Raw genomic sequence first — 26,326 nt, 5'->3', positions numbered from 1 at the left:
ATCTTCATTTGTATGTGCAAATAACACAACAGTTAAATTTAAACCATAAACTCATACAACGCACTAAATAGATACTTCATAATAAAAGTCTGATACTTCATTATTATAGATTTCCACTTCATTATTATAATTTATTACTTCATTCTACAAATTAACTACCCAATGAACTATATCTATTATCCAATGCGACATTTAAATCTAATATAGAACAACATTAATAAGCGAAGTACTTTATTTTGAATTGCTCAAAACCGATCTATGTATATTTCAAAACTCAATATCCTAAAATCTTCATTTTTTCTTTAAATATGCTGCAATCATTTTCTCAACATCTATTACATGGCTATTGCTTTCCTCCTCATAGTATGCTACTGTAACTTGTTTGTTGTTGAAGCTTGTATGGTTGTTATTTGCTAACATCAATGATGAGCAATATTTGGCCCTCAAGCTCTGGAGCACACCCGAACTTGATTTTTTTAAGCCACAGTTCCAGCAACCTTCACGCTCACCCTTGTATGTTTCCATGTGGCGCATTAGAAATACTCCACAGTCTTCAACATTTTCATAAGTTCTCCATGGCATTTTGAATCTCTGTATTTTAGCATTGGATATTGTCTTGCACTGTTTGTGAAGACCAATGCTGGTGAGGAAGTGACAAAAATATGATCTCTGCATGTATAATAAAATATATGTTATTTTTAGTTGTGTATCATATGTAAGTGTAATAAAATTAAATCATATGTGAAGAATACAAATGTCACTATAATTGGTTGTAAGATCATTGTCGTCGCCATTTTCAGAGTTATCTAGTACATCAATTCCATTTCTTTTGAAGCAAAAGCAAATACCATAATAATGCTCATTCGCACATATGGGGAAAAAGACCTATGTAATGAAGTAAAAGATCACACGAATGAAGTAAAAAACTAGGAGAATGAAGTATTGTTAAATATCTGAAGAATATGAAACAACACAGCAGCTGAGTTTATTCCTAAAACCCTAAACCCATACAAAACAGTAAATAGATAGTTCATATTTAGAGTCTATTAGTTCACTATTAAGTTTTATTACTTCATTTTGGAAATTAACTACTTCATAGGTTTATAAAGTATAACTTTAACTTCATTTTTTCAAATTACTACTTCATAAAAAATTAAGATACATCAAAATGATGCTTGTACCGTGTCCACATGTTCCCATTTGAAATTCGGTATTTCCTTCCCCTCTCTATCCAAGTTGCTGCAGAAGTTTGCAATGATTTTGCTGACATCCATGTTTTGAGGCTTTGTAACAATCGTATACAACTGTATATTAACATAGTTAGGATTTTCACAACAATTAATATTATTTAATTTAAATAATTTGTACTTACACATGGATAAGTGGTGAAAAATAGCCGTCTTGATGAGTACAGTGATCGGAATTCTTCCATATTGTTGAGGTAGGAAGCCCATGCATCTATAACGCCAACCACAATTAATTTCCGAGGTATCAAGGAACACATTTCCATCTTTGTAACTTTTACAACGTCATTGTCATAAACAAGTTCAAGTCTGCATATTTTTTAATATATGTTAGAATTTCACATACTAGTAAAAATAATGCGATACATTGTTAGAAAACAATTTAGAAATCATACTTTTCCATTTTATGTGTTGTAAGAATCCAGTAATATGATTCTTTTTCATCTTTACTGAGCTTGTTTGTAATCTTAACTGGTCGTTCATTGAATGGAGATCTCAATGCATGAGACACAGTTTTCTCATTTCTAGTACGTACATCCATCCGTTCCTTCAAAGTTTTGATCTATTGTTTGCAATAAATAAATCAATTATTATAGCTTCATCATATTAAGAACAAACTTCAAATTATCTATGACTTTGCACAAGCTTACCTTGTTGGCGTTGTAAACAATGAGCTCAGTTGACACTGACTTACCAACCAAACAACTTTCCATGAAATCATCATCCATGTCTATATCCTTATAAGCATTCTACACTGACTGAATTTCCGCATCCACATTATTATTCTACATAATGAACTAAATTGTAAATATAATGAATTACAAAGTATGCACTGCTGTTTGAGTATGACATTCATAAACATAGATCAATAAAGGAAAAGGATCATTTCAATGCTTTTATATTTTGTGTGTAGTAGGGGGATAAATATTTTTAATTATGTAAATTAGATTTGTACCTTGGTTCCATCATCTTTATGAAATCTCACATTGGATCTATGCTGATCAACACATAGTGTATTCAAATCCTGGTAGTGGTTCAGAAAATGATCCATTTCAGGGACAAGATACTTCATTATTTAAGATGTATACTCCTCAAATTGTTATTTTCCCTTCTCCGTTAGATTAACTCTTAAGTTTTCCATAAGTCCAGCATCAACACTGAACTTTGATGGCCGTGTAACATCTGCCATTTGTATACTAAGATCCTGGAAGTAGAATTACATAACAAAATACTTCATTAAATAAGATAGTTAATTCATAATGAACTGGATCTTCTACATAATGAACCAAATTATAAATATAATGAAGTAAAAAGTATTCAGTGCTTGTTAGGTTTGACATTTGTAAACATGGATCAAACAAGTAAAGGAATCATGTCACATGGTTGTATGTTGTGTGTAGTAGGGTGATAAAGATTTGTAATCATGTAATTTAGATTTATACCTTGGTTCTATCATCCTTTGGCTCATCATCTATATGCGATCTCAAATTTGATCCATGTTGAACAACACATAGTGTATTCAAATCTGGTATTGATTTAGAAAATTATTCATTCCAAGGACAAGCTATTTCATTGTTTGAGATGTGTACTTCTGAAAATTATTCATCAACACTGAAGTTTGATGGCGATGTAACATCTATCATTTGTACATTAAGACCCTGCCAGTAGTATTATATAAAAAATAGTTTATTGAGTAAGACAGTTACTTCATCATACTGAAATATTACTTCAAACAGAGTTAATAAAAGGCAAGGTAAAAAATAGTTCATTCAGTACGACAGTTACTTTATCATACTGAAATATTACTTCAAATAGAGTTAATAAAAGGAAAGGTTAAAAATAGTTCATTCAGTACGATAGTTACTTCATTATACTGAAATATTACTTCAAACAGACTTAATAAAAAGCAAGGTAATATTTTACCTTATTCAAATCATCTATGGGCATGAATTGTACAGCCTCGAAGATATAGTTCCTGGGATATATGTCCCTTGACGGTGTATTATCAACCTGTCAATTATAAACAACAATTCAAACAAAATGAACAATTGTTCTCCATTGCCTAAATATAACAAGTTAGTTGCAAAAACCATTTCATATTTTACAACAAAGTAAGTTTAGTTCATCCCCAAAGACAAAACAAAATAAGTCAGTTAGTTACATCCCATTGTTTATATAAATTACAACACACCAAAGTTCCCATACTACAACATCCAAGTTTTCAACCAAGAGCCATTCATCCACTTACGTTCCTTCCACCAACCTCAAATCCTAAATCAAACGAAGGACCTTCAGTTTCCCATCTTTTTCTTTGCTCTGCCACCTTCATTACTTTCTCAACTGCAGCGATAAATTCTGGATCATCCACGTCATCATCTTGCATTGCTTGAGAGATTGCTTGAGACATGCTTTGGATTTCAATGCCATCTTCTTCTTGTCCCACCTCTTGCACGCCCATCATTTTCAATGAGCATTTGGCTGCAACTTTAGAGCAGCCATCTTTCTTGACATCTTCTGCCTCTTCTTCTATATTCTTCATAAATTCACTTAGTAAATTAGTTGCAATTCCATAACTTTGATAAAGTGCTTTCTACATTTTGCAGCAGCAGAGATATCACCTCCTTTTATGCAAGATGAGCTGCCAATGTCATGCTTTCCACCCCCTTTCTACAGATTGCTTCTTTGGGGATTGAAAATACCCTCCTTAATACCTCTTCCAAATGGCCCAGGCTCAAGCTCCATTTTCTGTCTTTTGTTTAACAGTTTGCTTGTCCAGCCCTTGATTGTCGGGAATGTTCTTGTGACGAGCCGCGATTGAATAACAATCCTATCCACATAACATGACTACAAAATGAAAGTTAGCATTAGTTCATCATTTCTAAATAATACTTCATATTTAAAACAGGTTAATTCAAGGCCATATATTTTAGTTACTTACCACCAGAAATGAAACTGGCCCAGTGAATGGTTTGCTCTTGTCTTTAGCCCAAATCTTGAGGGCATGAAGGAGAGAATCAATCACATAACCGCACCAATTATAATCCTTGACATTAACAATGTCATCGATTACCTCTTCAATCTGTGTTGTCAAGTATCCGTCTCCAGAAGGGTTAATCAAGATTGTGTCGAATAAAATCAAGAATATCTTCCTGAACCTTTCCCCAGCTTCTACATCACTTAACATCTTCTCTATAAACATACCAGGACCCATGTTTTTCCTAGCTCCGTTACAAGATTCAGCAATCTTGTTGATGAATTTGTCTAACTTTGATGTCCATTCCTTTCAAAATTCAAATGACCATTTGGTAAACCAAGCGTGGCCCGGACATCATCATGGCCGATATGTAGTATTCCTCGTTTGAACTTTAATCCACATGTATCTTGATCAAAATTATCTAGTATCTCATATGCAAGCCTTGCTGGAATAAAGGTTAAATTGAAATGAAAAAGACTCCCAAAACCCATATCTTCTACAGCCTTTCGTTGTTCCTCATTAAGTGATTTTATTTCTTCAACAAACTTTGTGGGACCTCTTTTAAGACACAGAACTCTCTTAGAAACTCCAGCGGCCTGATTTGCAGCAACTTCAACAACATTCTTAGCCACTTTCTTAGCATTTGCAGATCTACAAATCTTCTTTACCATCTTTCTGTTCCATCTTCCCCGGTAGGTGAAGTATGTTCTGGTTCAGTTCCCCTTCTTCTCTTCATACCTAACATATGTTTATAATTAATAATGATAATGATATAAAATGTACAAAAGTTAACATCATATTTGAAAACACTTGTATAGTACCACTGTTTTGAGGTCCTTCTGCTGACCGCTTGTCATGTTTTTTCTTCGTTCTCATTTCATCAATAACTTCATTAAAACATGTCATTTTATCTATGTTAGTCACCTATATTATTATTTTTTATTGAATAATTAAAACTAGTTTATATATGCTGCAAACCTGATTCTTGATCTGTTTCCTTGGATTTTCATTAGCAGGCTGTTTTGAAGTTTCATCACCACCAGCTAAATTCTTCATATTCAACATTTCTGGAAAAAAAAGAGGACTATTTTAGTCAATGGATTAAATGACATGTTGTATTAAATCAAAATATAATGGGAGTTTATGAATTAAACCTTTTAGTTTCTCTGTTGGTGTAATACTCTGCTCTAGAGCCTTCAATTTATTGTCAGCTGCATATAGCAGTTTGTATGTTCATTGATGTGTGCATTAACATGAATGAAGTAATAAAGTGTATGAATGAAGTAACAGACAACATGAATGAAGTAATAAAGTGTATGAATGGGGTACTTGCATAAGTATTTTGAGAGGATTTGTAAAGAAATACTTGCATTCTACTTCTTTTTTGAGGAACTTTCACCTATACACAAGATTACAGAATAAATTTACATATCATCCGCAATTACAGATAGTTCACAATGAACCCTATGTTATTTCATTAAATACACAATTAACTTCATTATATAGCTTAGATTTCACTTTTTACCTTCTGTTCTAAGCCTTTTACATAGATAACTTCATTTAGTAGATAGATTACTTCATTATATCAATTTATTACTTCATCTTACCAATTCACTACTTCAACTAATAGAACATATAGGTCATTTAAATGTGCAAACAACACAGTATCTAAGTTTAATCCTAAAACCCTAAACCCATGCAACACAGTAAATAGATAGTTCATATTTAATGTATATTACTTCATTACAAGCAAGTTTTATCTCCTTTATAATGAAGACATAATCAATGTATAACATATCTTCCCAATTACAGATAGTTCACAAAGGATACTATGTTACTTCATTAAATACACAATTAACTTCATTAAATAGCTTAAATTTCACTTTTTACCTTCTGGCGCAGAATTATTTCCAATTACATACATCAAGTCAGTGTATATTACTTCATTTAGTACATAGATAACTTCATTATATTAATTTATTACTTCATCTTACCAATTTATTAAATGACATGTTGTATTAAATCAAAATATAATGTGAGTTTATGAATTAAACCTTTTAGTTTCTCTGTGGTTATAATACTCTGCTCTGGAGGCTTCAATTTATTGTCGGCTGCATATAGCACAGTTTCTATGTTCATTAATGTGTGCATTAACATGAATTAAGTAATTAAGTATATGAATGAAGAAGTACTTGCATATGAACATTGAGAGGATGTCTAAAGAAATTCTTGCATTCTTCTTCTTTTGAGAGGAATTTTCACCTATACATAAGAATACATAATAAATTTACAACATATAGTTCACTTAGAATACTACGTTACTTCATTTAATGTGATTTACACTTTATATTACTTCATTAAAGACACAACTAACTTCATTATATCAATTTACTACTTCATCAAAAAGAATATGTAGTTTATTTTAATGTGCAAACAACACATCAGGTAAAGATGTTACTTCATTATAATGTTTTGTTACTTCATTTTTAGTGTCATTTGCTTCATTATAATGTTTTATTACTTCATTTTAGTAATAGATCATTTTAGCAAGAGATGGCACATGCTACAGTTGGATGTTGGAGAAACTAGATGCATCTCAACATACCCAGCCACACATTCTAAACAAGAATAGATCATTATATGCAATATAACATGAATTCATAAATTTGTGTGATAAGCTGGACATGAATCTATAACTACATGTGACAACCTGATCTCTGATCTCTGCTTGTGATGTAGTAGTAGTAGTAAACTTTACAGATCAATGTAATTAAATTTTACAGATCAATGTATGTTATTTTACTGTAGTAGCCAACAATGTAACCAGCAAGTGTTTGTGTCATTGCATAGAAATGCTAAGCATTACCATCATCAGCCCTTAACCTCTATAGCAAGTTGTTAGAGTTTGTATACTAGAAATCACGTTTCGAGTGATTGAATACTGTAAAACTCTTATTTTATTTTCCAAGGAATAAAACAGATTATTTTTGTCATAATGTTGTTATGTTTTACATTTAATGGATGTTAATTGCATGTTTAAATGTATAAGTTAACTTAACAAAGTCTAAGTCTTTGTTTTAGTAGACCGGTTGTGGGCGGCGTCCACTTTAAGGTAACACGGTCAGTCCTAAACAAAGAAAAAGAAAAATTTCACAACCTAGATGGAATTAGACTATTCATCGTGAAAGGTTGCAATTCAGTCCGCATATTTCCAAGCCTTACTGAAATAAGATGACATTGGTGTGGTATAGCACTGAACGGATCTAACAGCAAGACTTGTCCTTGGGCTATCTACTGATAGGAGAGGTCTTGATAAATATTTGTTTCTTAATCAATGTAGGTTAGCATTGAACATACGATATTGATTATGCATTACTTTGACTTATCAAATGGTGCGGGTTTTTCGTAATCCAATAAACCTGATATATTGGGTAGCGGTGATTAATATCTAGTGGTGCTAGGATTGCTATTATATTGAATCGTGCGCGAGGTGAGTCTCGTTTGATAATGTCCTCAAGAGGAGCGCGAAACTAGGCTTTATTATTCGGAACCTAGCTAGTTGGAGTTTGATTACTCTATGAATAATAAATAAGAGTTTCATGCTAAGTCCACTCTTGGAATTAATAAGATATTAATTAATTAAGTCCATAGCAGACATTAATTAATTAATGGATATTTTAATCTTAAGCACGGGAAATGAAAGATAAAACGGAAACCCGGATTACTTATAATTTCGGATTTGGATGAGGAGAGTTCAATATAACTTCTGCAGTGACTGCTCGTAATATTCCAATTAAGCTTATATTAAATTGTGGGTTCAATTTAATTAGTAAAAAGTAAATTGGATGAATCCATATCCAAAACCTTCTATTGATCCCTGTCTGGACCCAAAAGGAGTTTAATATAAATAGGAGAATAAAGAAGACAAAATCATCACAATTTTATTATTAAAATTTTCGAAAATTTTGTCCTCCTCATATTGAGCTGGACGAATTTTCTTCTCCTCCGTGGAATAGTTTTTCTGTCTCTTTTATTTAAGTCCTAGTATTCCGGTGAGATCAGCCCACACTGATATTGGAGTACAGTTCGGGAACCAGAGAGAAGATCTGTGGTCTAGTATTCAAAGCATCACGTGGAGAAGTCGCTAGCCATCATCAATTCTTTGGAGAATTAATAAGGTATTATTTCTGCTCCGTAGAAAAGCATGTTTTAGGTTTCAATTACACTTAAAGCATGATTAATTCAAGTTATGAGCATGATACAAGTAAGAATTACACGAATAGAATTTGTCTAAATAATCTGCTAAATAGATCCGCTTATTATGTGATTTATGTTCCATGCACACTTCCGCGGCCAGTTCCATCAATTGGTATCAGAGCCAGTCTTTGGCTTTGATTTTTGGATTTAAATTTCGCGAAATTCATGTATGCATGTGTTATTTGATTTCGAAGCATGTTCTTGTTTTATTGTTTATTTTTTTATGCATGATGAACTTTAGAACATTCGAATCAAAGAACTTGAATTGTTTGATCATACGAGATGTGCGATCCGTCGGCGCTAGCGCCGAGACGGATCGCGCTACGCGTGATCGAGATTAGGGTAGTCGAAGTAGTGGGAGCCGAAAGTCGACGGTGATGGGGCGATGCGCCGATGAGCGTGGGCTCGTGTGCGCCGCCGGCCAAAACCACGAACCCTAGGCGGAAGCCCTCGCGATTCGCGCCTGATCGGTGGGAGGGTCGGAGCGATCTTGCGGCGACATGAATACGAGAATGGACTCGTCCATGCCGCCGGCCAAGACCGCGGCGTCGACCTTCTTCACCAAACACGGCGGACGACGCCGGTTGGAAGGAAACGAAGACCGCTGTAGCGGCGGGTTGTCCAGCCACCAGAAACCCTAACCCTAGAAACCCTAGTCGCCCAGCCCTAGCGACGCGCGACCGAGAGCAGCCTTGCCGGGAGCGGCAGCTGTTGGAACGCGCGAGCTCGTCAGGGCAGTGGGAGTTTGCCGGAGAAACGCGGCAGTAGCCGCGTTCTGGTTTGACGTCACGGAGGGAGATGAAGGAACTGGCAGCGGAAGCGGTGCGACAGATTAACATAATTTAACAATTATTAATCGCACAAATTAATCACATAATAATCAAATCTATTTAACAGATTATTTAGACAAAATCTATTCGCGTAATTCTCACATGTATCGTGCTCAAAACTTGAATTAATCATGCTTTAAGAATATTGAAACCTAGAACATGCTTTTCTACGGAGCAGAAATAATACCTAATTAATTCTCCAAAGAATTGAAGATGGCTAGCAGCTTCTCCATGTGACGCTTTGAATACTAGACCACAGATCTTCTCTCTGGTTCCCGAACAGTACTCCGATATCAGTGTGGGCTGATCTCACCAGAATACTAGGAATTAAATAAAGAAGGCAAAACAAATCCTATTCCTAATAGAGGAAAATTTCGAACTCCTCAGAGTAGAGGGGGACGAAAATTGTAGTATATAAAATTCTATTTTCTGTCTCCTTTATTCTCCTATTTATATTAAGTTCCTTTTGGGCCCAGACAGGGATCTATGGAAGATTTTGGATATGGCCTCATCCAATTTGCTTATTACTAATTAAATTGAACCCACAATTTAATATAAGCTTAATTGGAATATTACGAGAAGCCACTACAGAAGTAATATTGAACTCTCCCCATCCAAATCCGAAATTATAAGTAATCCGGGTTTCCGTTGTAACTTTCATTTCCCGCGCTTAAGATAAAAATGTCCATTAATTAATTAATGTCTGTTATGAACTTAATTAATTAATTTCTTATTAATTCCAAGAGTGGACTTAGCATGAAACGCTTGTTTATTATTCATAGAGTAATCAAACTCCAACTTGCTAGGTTCCGAATAATAAAACCTTGTTTCGCGCTCCTCTTGAGGACATTATCAAACGAGACTCTCCTCGCGCACGATTCAATAATAGCAATCCTAGCACCGCTAGATATTAATCACCACTACCCAATATATCAGGTTTATTGGGTTACGAAAAACCTGCACCATTTGATAAGTCGAAGTAATGCATAATCAATACCGTATGCTCAATGCTAACCTAAATTTATTAAGAAACAAATATTTATCAAGACCTCGCCTTTCAGTAGATAGCCTAAGGACAAGTCTTGCTGTTAGATCCGTTCAGTGCTATACCACACCAATGTCATCTTATTTCAGTAAGGCTTACAAATATGCGGACTGATATTGCAACCTTTCTCGATGGATAGTCTAATTCCATCTAAGTTGTGAAATTCTTCTTTTTCTTTGTTTAGGACTGACCGTGTTACCTTAAAGTGGATGCCGCCCACAACCGGTCTACTAAAACAAAGACTTAGACATTGTTAAGTTAACTTATACATTTAAACATGCAATAAACATCCATTAAATGTAAAACATAACAACATTATGACAAAAATAATCTGTTTTATTCCTTGGAAAATAAAATAACAGTTTTACAGTATTCAATCACTCGAAACGTGATTTCTAGTATACAAACTCTAACAGAAGAGTCTCGGCGTTATCTCGCCGGGAGAAAGGGAAAAGGAAGCAGCGCGTGCCTTCAGGCGCGGGCTGCCGGCGACGCTGGTCGGCGAACTCGCCGTTCCAACGAGCGTATCGCCGACGTATTTTCGTCATTCATCGTTCGTGCAAACCTCAAACGATAGGAAATCGATGAAAGAATATTTTAATGATTATTTAATTCCTAAATTAAAATATATCATTAAAAATAATTTATTTAATGAAATAAAATATTTTGGGAAGATTTCCCTGGATTTTAGGAATATTTTGATTATTTTCTATATCTCTGAAATATTTTATATCCTAGATGATATAGATAAGAATAATTTAATAGTTTCCTGATTATTATATATATCTAGAATCCTTAATAGGATAGATATGTAAGATTACATTAAATAATATAATTATTTTCTTCCTAATTTTGAATATGGATATTATATGAATTTAATTTTTCATGTCTAATATAAGATTTGAATAATGTACTTTATTTTAGATATATCTTATAATATGACATGAATAAGAATTAAATTCTAGATTAATTAATTCCTAAACTAAGATACTAAAGATAATAAAAGATTTAATTATCCAGTCAATTTAAATTAGTCTTAATCTGCCTTAAGGCTAAAGGATAATTAATGAAAAACCATAACCCAAATATCTAAGCGATAATTATGAACTTAAAGTTTATATATGGTCTCCATCGGTTGGACTGCCAAATTTTGTGAAGCTAGGTTTCTAATATTATCGCCACCCACTTTGTGGGGACAATAATCCTACGAAACAGTAAGTTCATAAGGGAGGACTTCTCACACAATAAATAGAATGAACTAGAAAGTGGTTCCCACTATTATCGCCACCCACCTTGTGGGGACAATAATCCTAAGGAACTGCGAGTTTCAGGTTCAATAAGAATTTATGAGATAGCTTGAATTTGTTATCAGCACATAAACATTGTCATGGGAGTGTGTTGTAGAAATAAAATTCTGTAATGCTAAATCTGATGGTCGTGTTTAGGCAACATTAGGCGGCCATGCCATGTCTTGTGGTCTCTGGACTATTCGTCGGTGTTGTAACAGTAAAATTGTCAAAATTTTAATGCGTATTAACCTCTTTTGGAGGGTATAATTTATTAATTTTGCTGTTGTAAGATTTTGAAAAGTTTTATGGTTAATCTACTCAATTTCCTTACATAAGTTTATGACAAATAGTAAATTCTTCTGTTTGCAGTGCAATAAAATCCGTCAAGATGTCTTTTAATCCTCTTTCTACAATACTCAAAGAAAACAAACTCGACGGCCAAAATTACATAGAATGGAAACAAAATTTGGATATCATTCTCACAGCAGAAGAGTACAAGTTTGTGCTCACTACTCCACAGCCTCCAGTTCCCGTAGCTAATGCCTCGGTGGGAGTTCAGAATGCGCATAAACGGTGGCATAAGGCGAATGAGATGGCTAAGTGCTACATGTTGGCATCTATGTCTTCAGTACTCAAGCATCAGCATTCAGCCATGGCGACTGCCGGATTATGCAAAATCTTGCAAATCTTTTTGGTACTCAGAATCGAACGGCTAAGTCTCAAGTCTTTTGGAGTATCATGATGTAACACCCGTCTTTTTAGTACCTTTTCACGATGAGTTTTGTTTTGAGAAAGAGCGAGTGATAGACCTTGATTAAAATACTGTCTTTGTTTTGATTAATTGCGAATAGAAATAGTGGATGCTTGTTTTGGTCATTGATTAATTGTGTGGTGAAAATAGTCGATGAGATTGTCGTGAGAGTCATCGATGGGAAAAGTTACGAGTACTTGAAATAATACCAAAGTACTAAAATAAAGACACAACAATTTAATCAATGTTCTAAATTAAATATTTGGGCCTATTACTTTTATATCTTGTTTTAGCCTCTTTATTTCTTTTTAGTTGGAACCAATTTTAAGAAGCCCAAAATATTAATTATTCATTCTAGTCATTCAGTCAAATTTTGGTCAAATATATTTTCTCCAATCCTATCACCGTACGGTTTCTCCCGTATCTCCATTTTTTCCTTCAAAATCTCCAACCGAAAATCAAACCTTTTCTCCTCCTTATTTTACAAACGCAGCCATTTCTTCCTCATACATTCTTCCATCCAAAGTCTGAGAATCCCAACGTAGTTCCTTCTCTTCCACGAAAAAGGTATATATTTTTTTTTCTCCACAATCCATTGAATACGAAATCCATACAATAATGATTCCATAATCCAAATTCTCGACATCACAGTGTACAGGAGAAACCGAGAGAAGTGAGATTTTCAATACCTTCTGCATCTGCAAATTTTGCTTCTTCGGGAAGGTATATCCACAATTTTTGAAAGTCTCTGCATTCAATTCCATGACATACTTTCATACATTCACTTTAGTTCACTGGCCGAATCTGAAATAATTTATTTTGAAAATTTGCTGCAACTTGTTGAATGATACTCCCTTTGAAAGCTTCGATCTTTAAAGCTTTAGAAGCTCCCCCTTGTTTCTCTTCAATTTCAAATTCTGAAAATTTCTTGCCTGCCCAATAATTTGAATCGAACAAGTGAGAAAAATTAATGTAAAAGTTTAGTCTTGGAAAAAAAGAAGAGAGGGACTTACCGGTTGTGAGAAACAGCGCTGCCGACGGAGGAGCTGACTGCCTGGAGTGGCGGCGGACAGCGTCGATTGGTCATCGACGGAGGGGTGTGAGGCCTCGCCAATTTTTGGAATGAGTGAGATGGGTGTCGTTTTGTGTTGTTTCTGTATTGTGTGAGAGAGAGGGAGAGGGCTATAAGCTTGGGGTACTGATGGGTGAATTGTAGAGGAAAGGCGTGAAAGAGAGATGATATAGAGAGATAAAAGTAACTAGATTATCATGTTTGTGATGAAGAGTTTGTTTTGAGGAGAGACATAGCGGTGCATTTTGGAGAGTAGATACGTGTAATGTTGGTTGGGAGTATATTAGGCTACTGTTTCTTTTTCTTTAGTTTAAGTGTTGGGCTACTTTAATACTTTTTGTTGGGTCATTATTTTGTTATGGACTAGTTGGAATTAAATTGAGGAAAGAGATTAGTAATGGGGCCAATTTAGATCTATATGTGAGACTCTTGGTTGGGAGTATATATGTGTACGTGTGTTATGGGGTCAGGAGTATATATATATATATATATATATATATTCGTTCATTTAATTTATTACTATTGTTGTTAGACTAATTTAATTCTTTAGTGGACTATTTTTTTGTTAATTGTAAGCTTGAGCCGTAGATAGGAAATGTTGCTGGGCAAAATTTTTAAGTGATGTATTTATATCTGAAAAATACGAGGACTTTATAATTATGTTTTCTCTACGAATGAGCGAAGAATGATTTTGAGCACAAGCACATAGGATGCATGCATTGTTTTAAATTAATCTATTTTGTAAAGTCTAATTTTGCATATCATGTTATTTCGAAAAGGGTGATCTTGTGCACGTCGTTTGAGGTTGGAATCGAAAGTTGATTGAGGAGTTAAGCGATTGAGGTGGGCTTTCGTTTTAAATAAGGACTATGTCCTAAATACTAATTTTTATGTGAAAGGAGGTGAAAATTGTTTGTCCTGCCATGTTTTGTGTTTGAATGAACCTATCTGAAGTGGCTATGCCATGTATGTTTAATCGAATTCGGGTCCCATTAGGGCCGCAAACCCTGCTCGGACTAGTGTACACCCAGTAGATCGTGCGCTATCTCTTTGGAGTTGGCCGGTCTAGTGACTTGGTTCGTGGCCACGTTCCTTGTCATGTATGTTCAGATATGGTGATGGTGAATGTGGATGGAAAACGGTTGCAACCGAACTTGTGAAATATATTTTAGTGACTTGGGTTCTTTTCAATTAAAACCCCTAGGATCACTCGTTATGGCTTGACAAACTGATTTGGCATGTGTCCACTGAGTGCATCAAGTACTCAGCCCTGCATATTTGTTTTCTTAATGTGCAGATTGAGCGACGACGGGCGTGGAGGATGTTGAGCAGAATTCATGGATTATTTATGTTTGGCTTAGTATCGTTGGATATGTCGTGTCTTCATACTTGACATTTTCCGTGTCTTGAACGCTTCCGCAATGTGTCCTTTCCTCAAAATTCTTTTAGCATTGAGAGTCAAACTCTTTTAAAATTGTTTACTTTCTAGTCTTTATTTCTTTAGAGTTGGTACTTCGTTGAAATGATACTATGTTGTTTTCTAAGTTATTTCAATTATTAAAATATTTTGGTCAAAGGTGTGTGTTTCCCCCTTTCTTCCCCGCTCCTTTAATCCTCCCCTAGTCGCGATCAACCGTGTTTTCTATCCTTAGAAAATGCGGGCGTGACAAAGTGGTATCAGAGCAATTTTTCTTTCCGCTCTGGACCCAAGAGTCTTCTTTCCGTCTTGATCTAGATTCGTATCCCTAGATCAAAATAAATAAATAAACAAATGAATAAAGTTTAAAGTTTCAATGGCTCAACATCCGACCGTCGCGCTCAACCTTAAAAGAGGTAACAAGATTTTGAAAGAGGAAGCGGAGGAAGAGTTATATAGAAAAAATATATATATTTTTGTATGATGTGAAAAGAACGGGTTATGATTTTTGAAAGCTTTGCATGTTGTTTGACGTGTAGAAAAAAATCTTGGAAAGGATTTTGAGATAAATGTTTTGTAATGGTATTGACTAGTTATTCATGTTGGAATTTAATTGACGAAAATATTTATGTTATGGAGAAAAAAATAAATTATTGTGGAGGTTTGAAATTTTTTTAAAGAAAGCATGTTAGTTCTTCCCTTTTTGGAAATTGAGATGTTGAAGTAAATGAGAAGTGTGACGTGGTTATGTATAGCGATATACGTTTATGCATGTTTAATTATTTGGTATGTGAATGATGATTTACGTGATGGTTTATGAACGTTGAAGTGTGAGGTATTTTATTAAAGTGTTGATAGAAGGAAGTATGATGCTATGGACTTTGTATGCAAACATAGAATGCCCAAGATGTCTGTTAGATTGAACGATATCGAACTTAGTTGTAAGTTGATGATTGCAATATCACTTTCCTGAGTGATGAACAAATGAAAATATGAGGTTCGAACTCGATCCTAGATGAGTGGTTGCAATTTCGCCATCGTTTTTTCTTGAACGATAAGAACAAGGAGGATACGAAAAGATGTAGTATAAAATAAAAAATAAAAAATAAAAATCAAAGAAAAGAGGTGCAAAATTAAAGGAAGTTTCAAACGAGAAATGATTCGAGACGAGAAGAGATGCATTATGTACCCTTACAACGACGATAGATCATACCTGCGATCTAACAAGTTAAAGTCAATTTTATGTCAAAAGTGGCGATAAGACGTAAACGACTGTTATAGCATGTTGAGAGCGCGGGGATAATTGCAATATTTTATGATAGTGATTGTTATAATGTGCGAGGACACTATGAAGATATGGCCATCGACTACGGTTATTGATTGTAATAATTCGAGGAAATCTCGCCGTGGAACCTAGAGTTTCCTAGAGCGATCTTACCATGTTTGAGCTCGTGAAAGGCGAACGAGAAAGTACATTTTATTTGCTACAATGGACAATTTTAATCAACAGTTCTTACTTGGATTTTAAGAAATTCTTTTTCAGAGCCTAATGCGAGACTTTGTCTATTTACGACCTTGGTTGACTCACACCTTGCAAGTAATTCGTTATTTCTTTTTCCAATATCAAGTCATGACTCACTTTCAGTTCTTGGAAATTGGGATTTGCCCTTATAGCTTCGGACACCTTGATTGGTTGTACTCTTCTTTGACTCTTCATTCATAAGAACATTATTTTGACTTTGTGAGCCTTCACTCACCATTGAACTTCATTCCTAAAATTTCTAGCAGTTATGCCCTTCAATATAATCACTTCTCTAAGACATGTTTTCTATGGAATATTCTTCTTCGAATTTTTATTCAGCTTTGCATTTTGTAACCATGTATGTGGCATGTTCTTTCTATAAGAAGTGAAATTCTTTTTGATCCAGTCCACTACATGTATCGTTTCCATATTAGAACTTTTCTTTCTGTAAAACGAAGTTAAGGCTTACATTTTGTACTTTCCCTTAACAGATTTAATCCACTTGATTTTCTCAAAAGTCCCTATGACTATGGTTGTCTTTCACAAACTTATGTACCCATTGATGTGATATCATTATTCTATACAATGATTTCCGTTGAACTATGATTAGTGTTTCTTCGTGACAACTGCACATGTTTATAAATTCTCATGCAACTGATCACTTTTTTGTCGTGACATGTTTGAATCATAATCCGTTGATGTCTAGACCTTTCAAATTTGGTCGGACAACTGACTATCATGTTGGGTAGTATACTATGGGAATTGAGATTTAATTCGATTCCATCCTATATTCATAACCTATCATGTGTTCTTTCAAGCTCTTGTTGGAAGTAAATTCTCAAACTCTATTGAGATGATCCAAACCAATTATTACAAGTTAGCGTTGAGATTCAAAACAAAAGTCGAGTTGAAATTGTAATTCTTGTTTCGTTGAGTGATTCTGGAACTCTTCTAATTTAAAGACACTTTCTTTTAACAATGTTGTGATAATTTGAAATCGGTCCATATCCAAGCTAAGACTGTTTGATTAAATTTTGAGTTCTTGATACATATTCTGAGTTCTTGATGCAACGCAAGGAAAGGCAAAAGCTTGAAGATACACGTGGGAAATAAGTTTTTATAAACAGACATACGCTGAAATGATACACCAACCAGAAGTGTAGACATGACCAATAGAATGAGACGTGGAATAGATTGCAATTACGAACCGCTTGTAATGAGCTGCTAATAAATGGAATGTCGTGTTATGTGCATAGATAATGATATTGGAGAAAATAATGTTAAGGAAAATTTTAGGCACATAGGCCTAATCGTCTTGTACCGTGTAGTGATCTATATGAAACTAGTTGATCGATCGATACGAGAATGATGAATAAAACTAAGTGAACCACGAGGAATGGAGTATTTAAATATCACTGCTACAAAACGACAATCGTGGCAAAAATACGAGGATGCTAACAAGGTAAATACCATCAACTAAGAGAGAAACGTTCGAGACGAGATATGTAGAGTAGGAAAAGAAATCGAAAGAAAGAACGCGTGGTAGCCCCAGCACCTCCTCAACCCAAGTAGAGAGTTAGTAACATTATTATAGGAATTTTCGCATACGAAGAAAATGGAAGGAATGTTGGAAGAAATATTTAATGATATGTTGGAAACTCATGTTGGATTACCTTTCGTGACAAATCGACAATGGTAGTTTACAATTGACTAGGAGCAATGATCAACCCTAAATATCTCAGACAACATACAAAATGATGACTAAGGAGTTGGAAGAACTCAAGATGCAACTGCAAGAATCGTAAGACCTGGGTTTCATCAAATTCAGTGTGCCACTTTGGGGTGCACCAATAATATTTCTTAAGAATAATGACGGAACGCTGAAAATGTGCTTAAATTATCGAGACCTGAACGAGATGACACTTTATAATACGTTTCCGCTACCGACAATAGATGATTTATTTAATTAGCTTCGAGGAGCTAGTGTCTTTACGAAAATAGATTTTATATCTGTATACCCTCAATTGAGGGTTCGACAAGAAGTTGTACCCAAGACGGCTTTTCGAACTAGATATGACCATTTTGACTTTATAGTGATGCCTTTTGGACTGACAAATGCCCCTGCTGTGTTTATGGACCTCTTATGAATTGTGTGTCCTAGCTATACTTGGACAAGTTCGTTCTAGTTTTCATAGACGATGTACTTATCTACTCAAAGAACGAGGAGGAACATGAAGAATGCTTGAGAAACACTTTGGAGACGTTAAGGGCCGAGAAGTTCTATGCTTAGATTAGTGAGTGTGAGTTATGGCTTACGAAAATAAATTTTCATGGACACATAGTGACTGCGAATGGAGTTCGAGTGGATCCTGCAAAGGTGGAAGCGGTACAACAATGGAAGTCACTGACTACACCAAATGAGATTTGGAGTTTCTTACGACTGGCGGGATATTATCGGAGATTCATCGAGGGATTTTCAAAGATAGCAAGGCCAATGACTCAACAACTGAAGAAGGGAGTCAAAGTGAATTGGACACCGGAATGTGAGGCGAGTTTCCAGTTGTTGAAGAAGAAGTTGACCACCGCACCGACTCTCGCTGTGCCAGAGCCGGACACTAACTATGTAGTATATACTGATGCATCGAAGGTTGGACTGGGATGTGTACTTATGCAGAATGGGAAAGTGATTGCGTACGCATCAAGGCAGTTGAGGCCACATGAGTTGAACTACCCGACGCATGACTTGGAGTTGGCAGCAGTAGTACATGCCTTGAAGATTTGGAGACATCATCTTTATGGAGTTCGCAGTGAGATATACACGGATCTCAAAAGCCTCAAGTACTTTTTCGAACAGAAGGATTTGAACATGCGCCAACGTAGATGGCTCAAGTTAGTGAAGGATTACGATTGTAGCATAAACTACCACCCAGGAAAGGCGAACGTAGTGGCTGATGCTCTAAGTAGAAAGTCTCAACCTCAATTAGCCACTTTTATCACAAATGAAGAGCACTTGATATGAGAGTTTGGCAGGATGCGATTGGAAGTCGTGAGGGTGCCAAGGAAGGATCGCCACCTTGGTGATGGAACCTGACCTAAGAGCTAGAATCGTCGAGGCTCAAAGACGCGATACTTTACTAGAGAAAATCCGTTCGGGAGTGCGGGCAGGAGAGCAAGAAAATTTTCACGAGGAGGCGGATAATGCCCTCACCTACAAGGGAAGGTTGTGTGTGCCTAAAGACAAAAGACTTAGAAATGAAATCATGAGGGAAGCGCATGAAACACCGTATACTGCACATCCGGGGAGTACCAAGATGTATCAAGATTTGAAGAGACAGTTTTTGTGGAATGGCATGAAAAGCATGTTGCGGCATTTGTGGAGAGGTGTCTAGCATGTCAACAAGTGAAAGCCCTACATCAACAACCCTATGGAAGACTGCAACCACTTGAGATTCCGGAATGGAAATGGGAGCACATCGCAATGGACTTCATGACAGGATTTCCGAGATCTCAACGAGGGAACACGGTTATTTGGGTGATTATTGATCGTCTCACCAAATCTTCCCACTTTGTGTCGATTCGTGATACCTATGGAGCTAATAAGTTGTCTAAGATGTATGTGCGAGAGATCATACGTTTACATGGAGTGCCAGTAACCATCACATGCGATCGTGATTCGAAGTTTACATCTAGATTTTGGATGAGCCTGTAGCGAGAGTTAGGCACTAAGTTGAATTTCAGTACTGCATTCCACCCACAGACTGATGGACAAACAGAGAGGACGATACAGACTTTGGAGGACATGTTAAGAGCCGTAGTGCTAGATCGAGGGGTAGGTTGGGAGGAAGTATTGCCACTAATAGAGTTCGCTTACAACAATAGTTATCAGGCGACTATTAACATGGCCCCGTATGAGGCATTGTATGGGAAGAAATGTAGATATCCATTTTGCAAGTGGGTGAGAGAAAAGTCCTTGGACTCGATTCTGTGGAAGAAATGATAGAGATTGTCCGACAAATCCGTGAGAGGATCAATGAAGCTCAGGATCGACAGAAATCGTATGCTGATGTTCGAAGAACCGATCTACAGTTCGAAACTGGTGATAAAGTCTTTCTAAAAGTATCTCCGTCTAAAGGGATAACTCGGTTCGGTGTGAAGGACAAGTTGAGATCACGATTTATTGGACCGTATGAGATTCTTGATAGAGTAGGTCCCGTAGCGTATAGATTGGCGTTACCACCATGCTTTGGGAATGTGCACGACATCTTCCATGTGTCACAATTGAAGAAGTATGTGTTCGACCCTAGCCACATAATTCATCAAGAGGAGATGATGATCTTGAATCCAAATTTGAGTTATGAAGAGAAGCCTGAAGCTATTCTAGATCGGAAGGTGCAAGAGTTGAGAAATACGTCTATTGCTTCAGTGAAGGTTCGGTGGAGAAATCATGGTGTTGAGGAAGCTATGTGGGAGCTAGAAGACAAGATGAAGGAGAAGTACCCGGAACGGTTCGAATAATCTAAACAAATTTCGGGACGAAATTTTTGTGAAGGTGGGTAGATTGTAACACCCGTCTTTTTAGTACCTTTTCACGATGAGTTTTGTTTTGAGAAAGAGCGAGTGATAGACCTTGATTAAAATACTGTCTTTGTTTTGATTAATTGCGAATAGAAATAGTGGATGCTTGTTTTGGTCATTGATTAATTGTGTGGTGAAAATAGTCGATGAGATTGTCGTGAGAGTCATCGATGGGAAAAGTTACGAGTACTTGAAATAATACCAAAGTACTAAAATAAAGACACAACAATTTAATCAATGTTCTAAATTAAATATTTGGGCCTATTACTTTTATATCTTGTTTTAGCCTCTTTATTTCTTTTTAGTTGGAACCAATTTTAAGAAGCCCAAAATATTAATTATTCATTCTAGTCATTCAGTCAAATTTTGGTCAAATATATTTTCTCCAATCCTATCACCGTACGGTTTCTCCCGTATCTCCATTTTTTCCTTCAAAATCTCCAACCGAAAATCAAACCTTTTCTCCTCCTTATTTTACAAACGCAGCCATTTCTTCCTCATACATTCTTCCATCCAAAGTCTGAGAATCCCAACGTAGTTCCTTCTCTTCCACGAAAAAGGTATATATTTTTTTTCTCCTCAATCCATTGAATACGAAATCCATACAATATTGATTCCATAATCCAAATTCTCGACATCACAGTGTGCAGGAGAAACCGAGAGAAGTGAGATTTTCAATACCTTCTGCATCTGCAAATTTTGCTTCTTTGAGAAGGTATATCCACAATTTTTGAAAGTCTCTGCATTCAATTCCATGACATACTTTCATACATTCACTTTAGTTCACTGGCCGAATCTGAAATAATTTATTTTGAAAATTTGCTGCAACTTGTTGAATGATACTCCCTTTGAAAGCTTCGATCTTTAAAGCTTTAGAAGCTGCCCCTTGTTTCTCTTCAATTTCAAATTCTGAAAATTTCTTGCCAGCCCAATAATATGAATCGAACAAGTGAGAAAAATTAATGTAAAAGTTTAGTCTTGGAAAAAAAGAAGAGAGGGACTTACCGGTTGTGAGAAACAGCGCTGCCGACGGAGGAGCTGACTGCCTGGAGTGGCGGCGGACAGCGTCGATTGGTCATCGACGGAGGGGTGTGAGGCCTCGCCAATTTTTGGAATGAGTGAGATGGGTGTCGTTTTGTGTTGTTTCTGTATTGTGTGAGAGAGAGGGAGAGGGCTATAAGCTTGGGGTACTGATGGGTGAATTGTAGAGGAAAGGCGTGAAAGAGAGATGATATAGAGAGATAAAAGTAACTAGATTATCATGTTTGTGATGAAGAGTTTGTTTTGAGGAGAGACATAGCGGTGCATTTTGGAGAGTAGATACGTGTAATGTTGGTTGGGAGTATATTAGGCTACTGTTTCTTTTTCTTTAGTTTAAGTGTTGGGCTACTTTAATACTTTTTGTTGGGTCATTATTTTGTTATGGACTAGTTGGAATTAAATTGAGGAAAGAGATTAGTAATGGGGCCAATTTAGATCTATATGTGAGACTCTTGGTTGGGAGTATATATGTGTACGTGTGTTATGGGGCCAGGAGTATATATATATATATATATATATATATATATATATATATATATGTATATATATATTCGTTCATTTAATTTATTACTATTGTTGTTAGACTAATTTAATTCTTTAGTGGACTATTTTTTTGTTAATTGTAAGCTTGAGCCGTAGATAGGAAATGTTGCTGGGCGAAATTTTTAAGTGATGTATTTATATCTGAAAAATACGAGGACTTTATAATTATGTTTTCTCTACGAATGAGCGAAGAATGATTTTGAGCACAAGCACATAGGATGCATGCATTGTTTTAAATTAATTTATTTTGTAAAGTCTAATTTTGCATATCATGTTATTTCGAAAAGGGTGATCTTGTGCACGTCGTTTGAGGTTGGAATCGAAAGTTGATTGAGGAGTTAGGCGATTGAGGTGGGCTTTCGTTTTAAATAAGGACTATGTCCTAAATACTAATTTTTATGTGAAAGGAGGTGAAAATTGTTTGTCCTGCCATGTTTTGTGTTTGAATGAACCTATCTGAAGTGACTATGCCATGTATGTTTAATCGAATTCGGGTCCCAGTAGGGCCGCAAACCCTGCTCGGACTAGTGTACACCCAGTAGATCGTGCGCTATCTCTTTGGAGTTGGCCGGTCTAGTGACTTGGTTCGTGGCCACGTTCCTTGTCATGTATGTTCAGATATGGTGATGGTGAATGTGGATGGAAAACGGTTGCAACCGAACTTGTGAAATATATTTTAGTGACTTGGGTTCTTTTCAATTAAAACCCCCAGGATCACTCGTTATGGCTTGACAAACTGATTTGGCATGTGTCCACTGAGTGCATCAAGTACTCAACCTTGCATATTTGTTTTCTTAATGTGCAGATTGAGCGACGACGGGCGTGGAGGATGTTGAGCAGAATTCATGGATTATTTATGTTTGGCTTAGTATCGTTGGATATGTCGTGTCTTCATACTTGACATTTTCCGTGTCTTGAACGCTTCTGCAATGTGTCCTTTCCTCAAAATTCTTTTAGCATTGAGAGTCAAACTCTTTTAAAATTGTTTACTTTCTAGTCTTTATTTCTTTAGAGTTGGTACTTCGTTGAAATGATACTATGTTGTTTTCTAAGTTATTTCAATTATTAAAATATTTTGGTCAAAGGTGTGTGTTTCCCCCTTTCTTCCCCGCTCCTTTAATCCTCCCCTAGTCGCGATCAACCGTGTTTTCTATCCTTAGAAAATGCGGGCGTGACACATGATGAAGGCACATCAATGAGGCAACATGTCCTCGAGATGATGAGCCACCTCAACTAGATTGAGGTTTTGGGAGGGACAATCGATCCCGAGGCCCAGATTACTATAATCCTTCAGAGTCTTTCCCCTAGCTTCCAGCAGTTCAAGCTCAATTTCAAGATGAACAAGCGGGATTACACTTTGTCCGAGCTGCTGACTGAACTTCAGTCAGCGGAGGACCTTATGGTTCAAGATAAAGTAGCTATGCTGAGTTTGGCGCCTAATTCCTCAAGCTAAAGTATTACCTTGACTAGAAATATGGCCAGAATTTTCGGTAGAAGTTTTCCGAGTATTGACCATTTTGCATGTATGGATTCAATCTAGATGGTTAATCTACCGATTAAATGCTGAACTGATAGACAGAAGTTCTGAACCGTAGATGAATGTGGTCGATTTTAGTGGTATTTTGCCGGTGATGATCGATGGAAGATGAAGATATGAAGATGAACTAGGTTTGGAGAGAAGTTTTGAGAGAGGAGAGAAGAAGATGCTCACAGGCGAAAACGCGTGAGAGGCATGAGTAAATTTTTTGAATTTTTACTCTAATTATGAAATTACATTAATACCCCTGCATTGAAGTAAATTGAGTATATAATGAAGTGCGAAAATTAACCTTTTATTATCTAATCTTATCCATCAAATTCAAGATCCTGTGGTCAAGATTCGGTCTCTAGTTCGGTCTTTAAGGGTGGATTTGTGGTTAATAGGACTATATTATATATATATATATAGGGGCATGTTAGGGTGCCACCACCCCTTAAAATAACAACATACCACCATTTCTAGCCAATCATTTGTACACGTGGACGAATAATAAGCTGCCACGTGGCAAAAAAAAAAAATTCTGGAAAAAGACTGGCAACAATGTGCTGTTCTTTAAACAATAATTTTTCTTGAGCAGCAATATCCGACACACTATACAGCAATCTATAGATTGCTGTCTACCGTATTGAATATTGTTGTGTAGCGTTTATAATATTGATGTATAAGCGTTGTCACGTTGTCATTTTAAGAGGAGTTGTCATTTTAACACAAACCTATATATATATATATATAGGGTCATGTAAGGTTGAGATTTTTGGTCCTAATTGAGAATTGAGATGCAATCTCAGCCACCCATTCACAATCTTCGCGTGATGTCAACAGCATTTGATTTATGTCAATAGGGGGGTATTTTTGTCATTTCAGTTCTAAAATGTTTCAGTTGTATTCAAAACACGCCGCAAAACTCTCGAACATTTCTCTGAGTTCCCTCCCAAATTTCTTCTACAATTCTGCATCTTCTCTTCCCTTCGTCGCAATTCATCTCCTAATCTTAGACTTCGTTTAGTTTTCTACATCAATTAATTTCCAAAAATGAGGATCGAAGAAATAGTTGAAACTGAAGCACCGATTGTAGCCAGAAAAAGGCATTCCAAATCGGCGGTCGTTGAAGCGAATTCTTCAGTTTAAGAAATTGATTCAAATTGCTTCGATAGTTGCTTCGATTTTAGTGTATTAAAACATATCTGGATTTATTTTCTTCTGAATTCGATTTCTGTTGATTTTTTTTTGTTGATTAGCGATGGTAGAATCGGAAGAGGGGGAAATCAACAATGCTGCTGGAAAAAACGAAAGAGAACATGCATCTGCTTCCAGTTAAGGATTTGTTTAAAAATTTTAAGATTATTGACATTTCATACAATAGCTATTGACATAGTTATGATAATAGACTTGTGTTTTCTATAAACGAAAGAGATGGTATTGGTATACTGTTGACATAGTGTATGCTTGTTTGAATTGTTGTTAACATTATAAACTTTAACAATTGATATAAAAGTAATAAGAGAATTATGTTTGCTTTAAACAAGATATACTTGCTATTGGCATAGTGTATACTTATTAGAATCGTTGTTGACATAGTCAAATTGACATAATAGTAACCAGATAATTGTGTTTGCTATATATGAGATATACTTGTTATTGACATTGATTTATTATGTACTTTATCTATTGACATAATTTTAAGAATATACATGCACTTGCTGCCTTCGCCCGATGTCGTTCATGGAAAATTTCTCGGTATTATTCCTCACTTTTGATATTTTCTATGATATTATCTTCTTTTTTCTAGATTTTGTATTTTCATGTCACAGTTTTTCAGAGGCCATTTTGCACTGATTTTCTCAAGTTCTGCTTTGAATGCTTTGAGGTTACTCTGTGGTCTTCTGCAAGAGAGTAATTCTAATCTTCATTTATTTCTTTCTTTTCCATTCATGTTTAGTTATTTATGAAAAATGTTTTATGATTTTGAATGCATGATTGCTCAGGCATAACATAGAAGGTGTTTTAACCAATATTACTGATGGGAGTGCAAACAGAAACAAGTTGCTATTCATTTTGGTAAGTAATGCAGTCACAGACCAACTTTGCATCACAAAAAATGATTATAACAATTTATTAAGTTTCCTTAATTACATGAACATGACCAAATGTATCTCTTCCGTGGGCTACTAGGCTAAAAGTGGCGCAGTATGCTGCAAAAGGACTAGCATATCTTCATGAGGGCAT

The 26,326-nt window shown here is 35.7% G+C and overlaps 2 long non-coding RNA genes across 2 annotated transcripts; both read left to right on the top strand.

Annotated features, from left to right (window-relative positions):
• The first annotated feature begins 12,775 nt into the window (after positions 1 to 12,775).
• LOC125193780 (uncharacterized) lies at positions 12,776 to 14,902 on the top strand. The gene is made up of 4 exons (XR_007171627.2): positions 12,776 to 12,957; positions 13,042 to 13,113; positions 14,242 to 14,305; positions 14,760 to 14,902. It is a non-coding gene; the product is annotated as an uncharacterized LOC125193780 (long non-coding RNA).
• A 6,452-nt stretch (positions 14,903 to 21,354) lies between these two features.
• On the top strand, positions 21,355 to 23,571 carry LOC125193781 (uncharacterized). Its single transcript, XR_007171628.2, has 4 exons — positions 21,355 to 21,536; positions 21,620 to 21,691; positions 22,848 to 22,911; positions 23,366 to 23,571. It is a non-coding gene; the product is annotated as an uncharacterized LOC125193781 (long non-coding RNA).
• The last annotated feature ends 2,755 nt before the right edge of the window (positions 23,572 to 26,326 follow it).

The sequence above is a fragment of the Salvia hispanica genome, chromosome 4 (genome assembly GCF_029641045.1).
Source record: "Salvia hispanica isolate PSC_SH4W2 chromosome 4, Shi_PSC_v1, whole genome shotgun sequence".
NCBI lineage: Eukaryota > Viridiplantae > Streptophyta > Magnoliopsida > Lamiales > Lamiaceae > Salvia > Salvia hispanica.
This window is presented reverse-complemented; position numbering and strand designations above follow the sequence as displayed.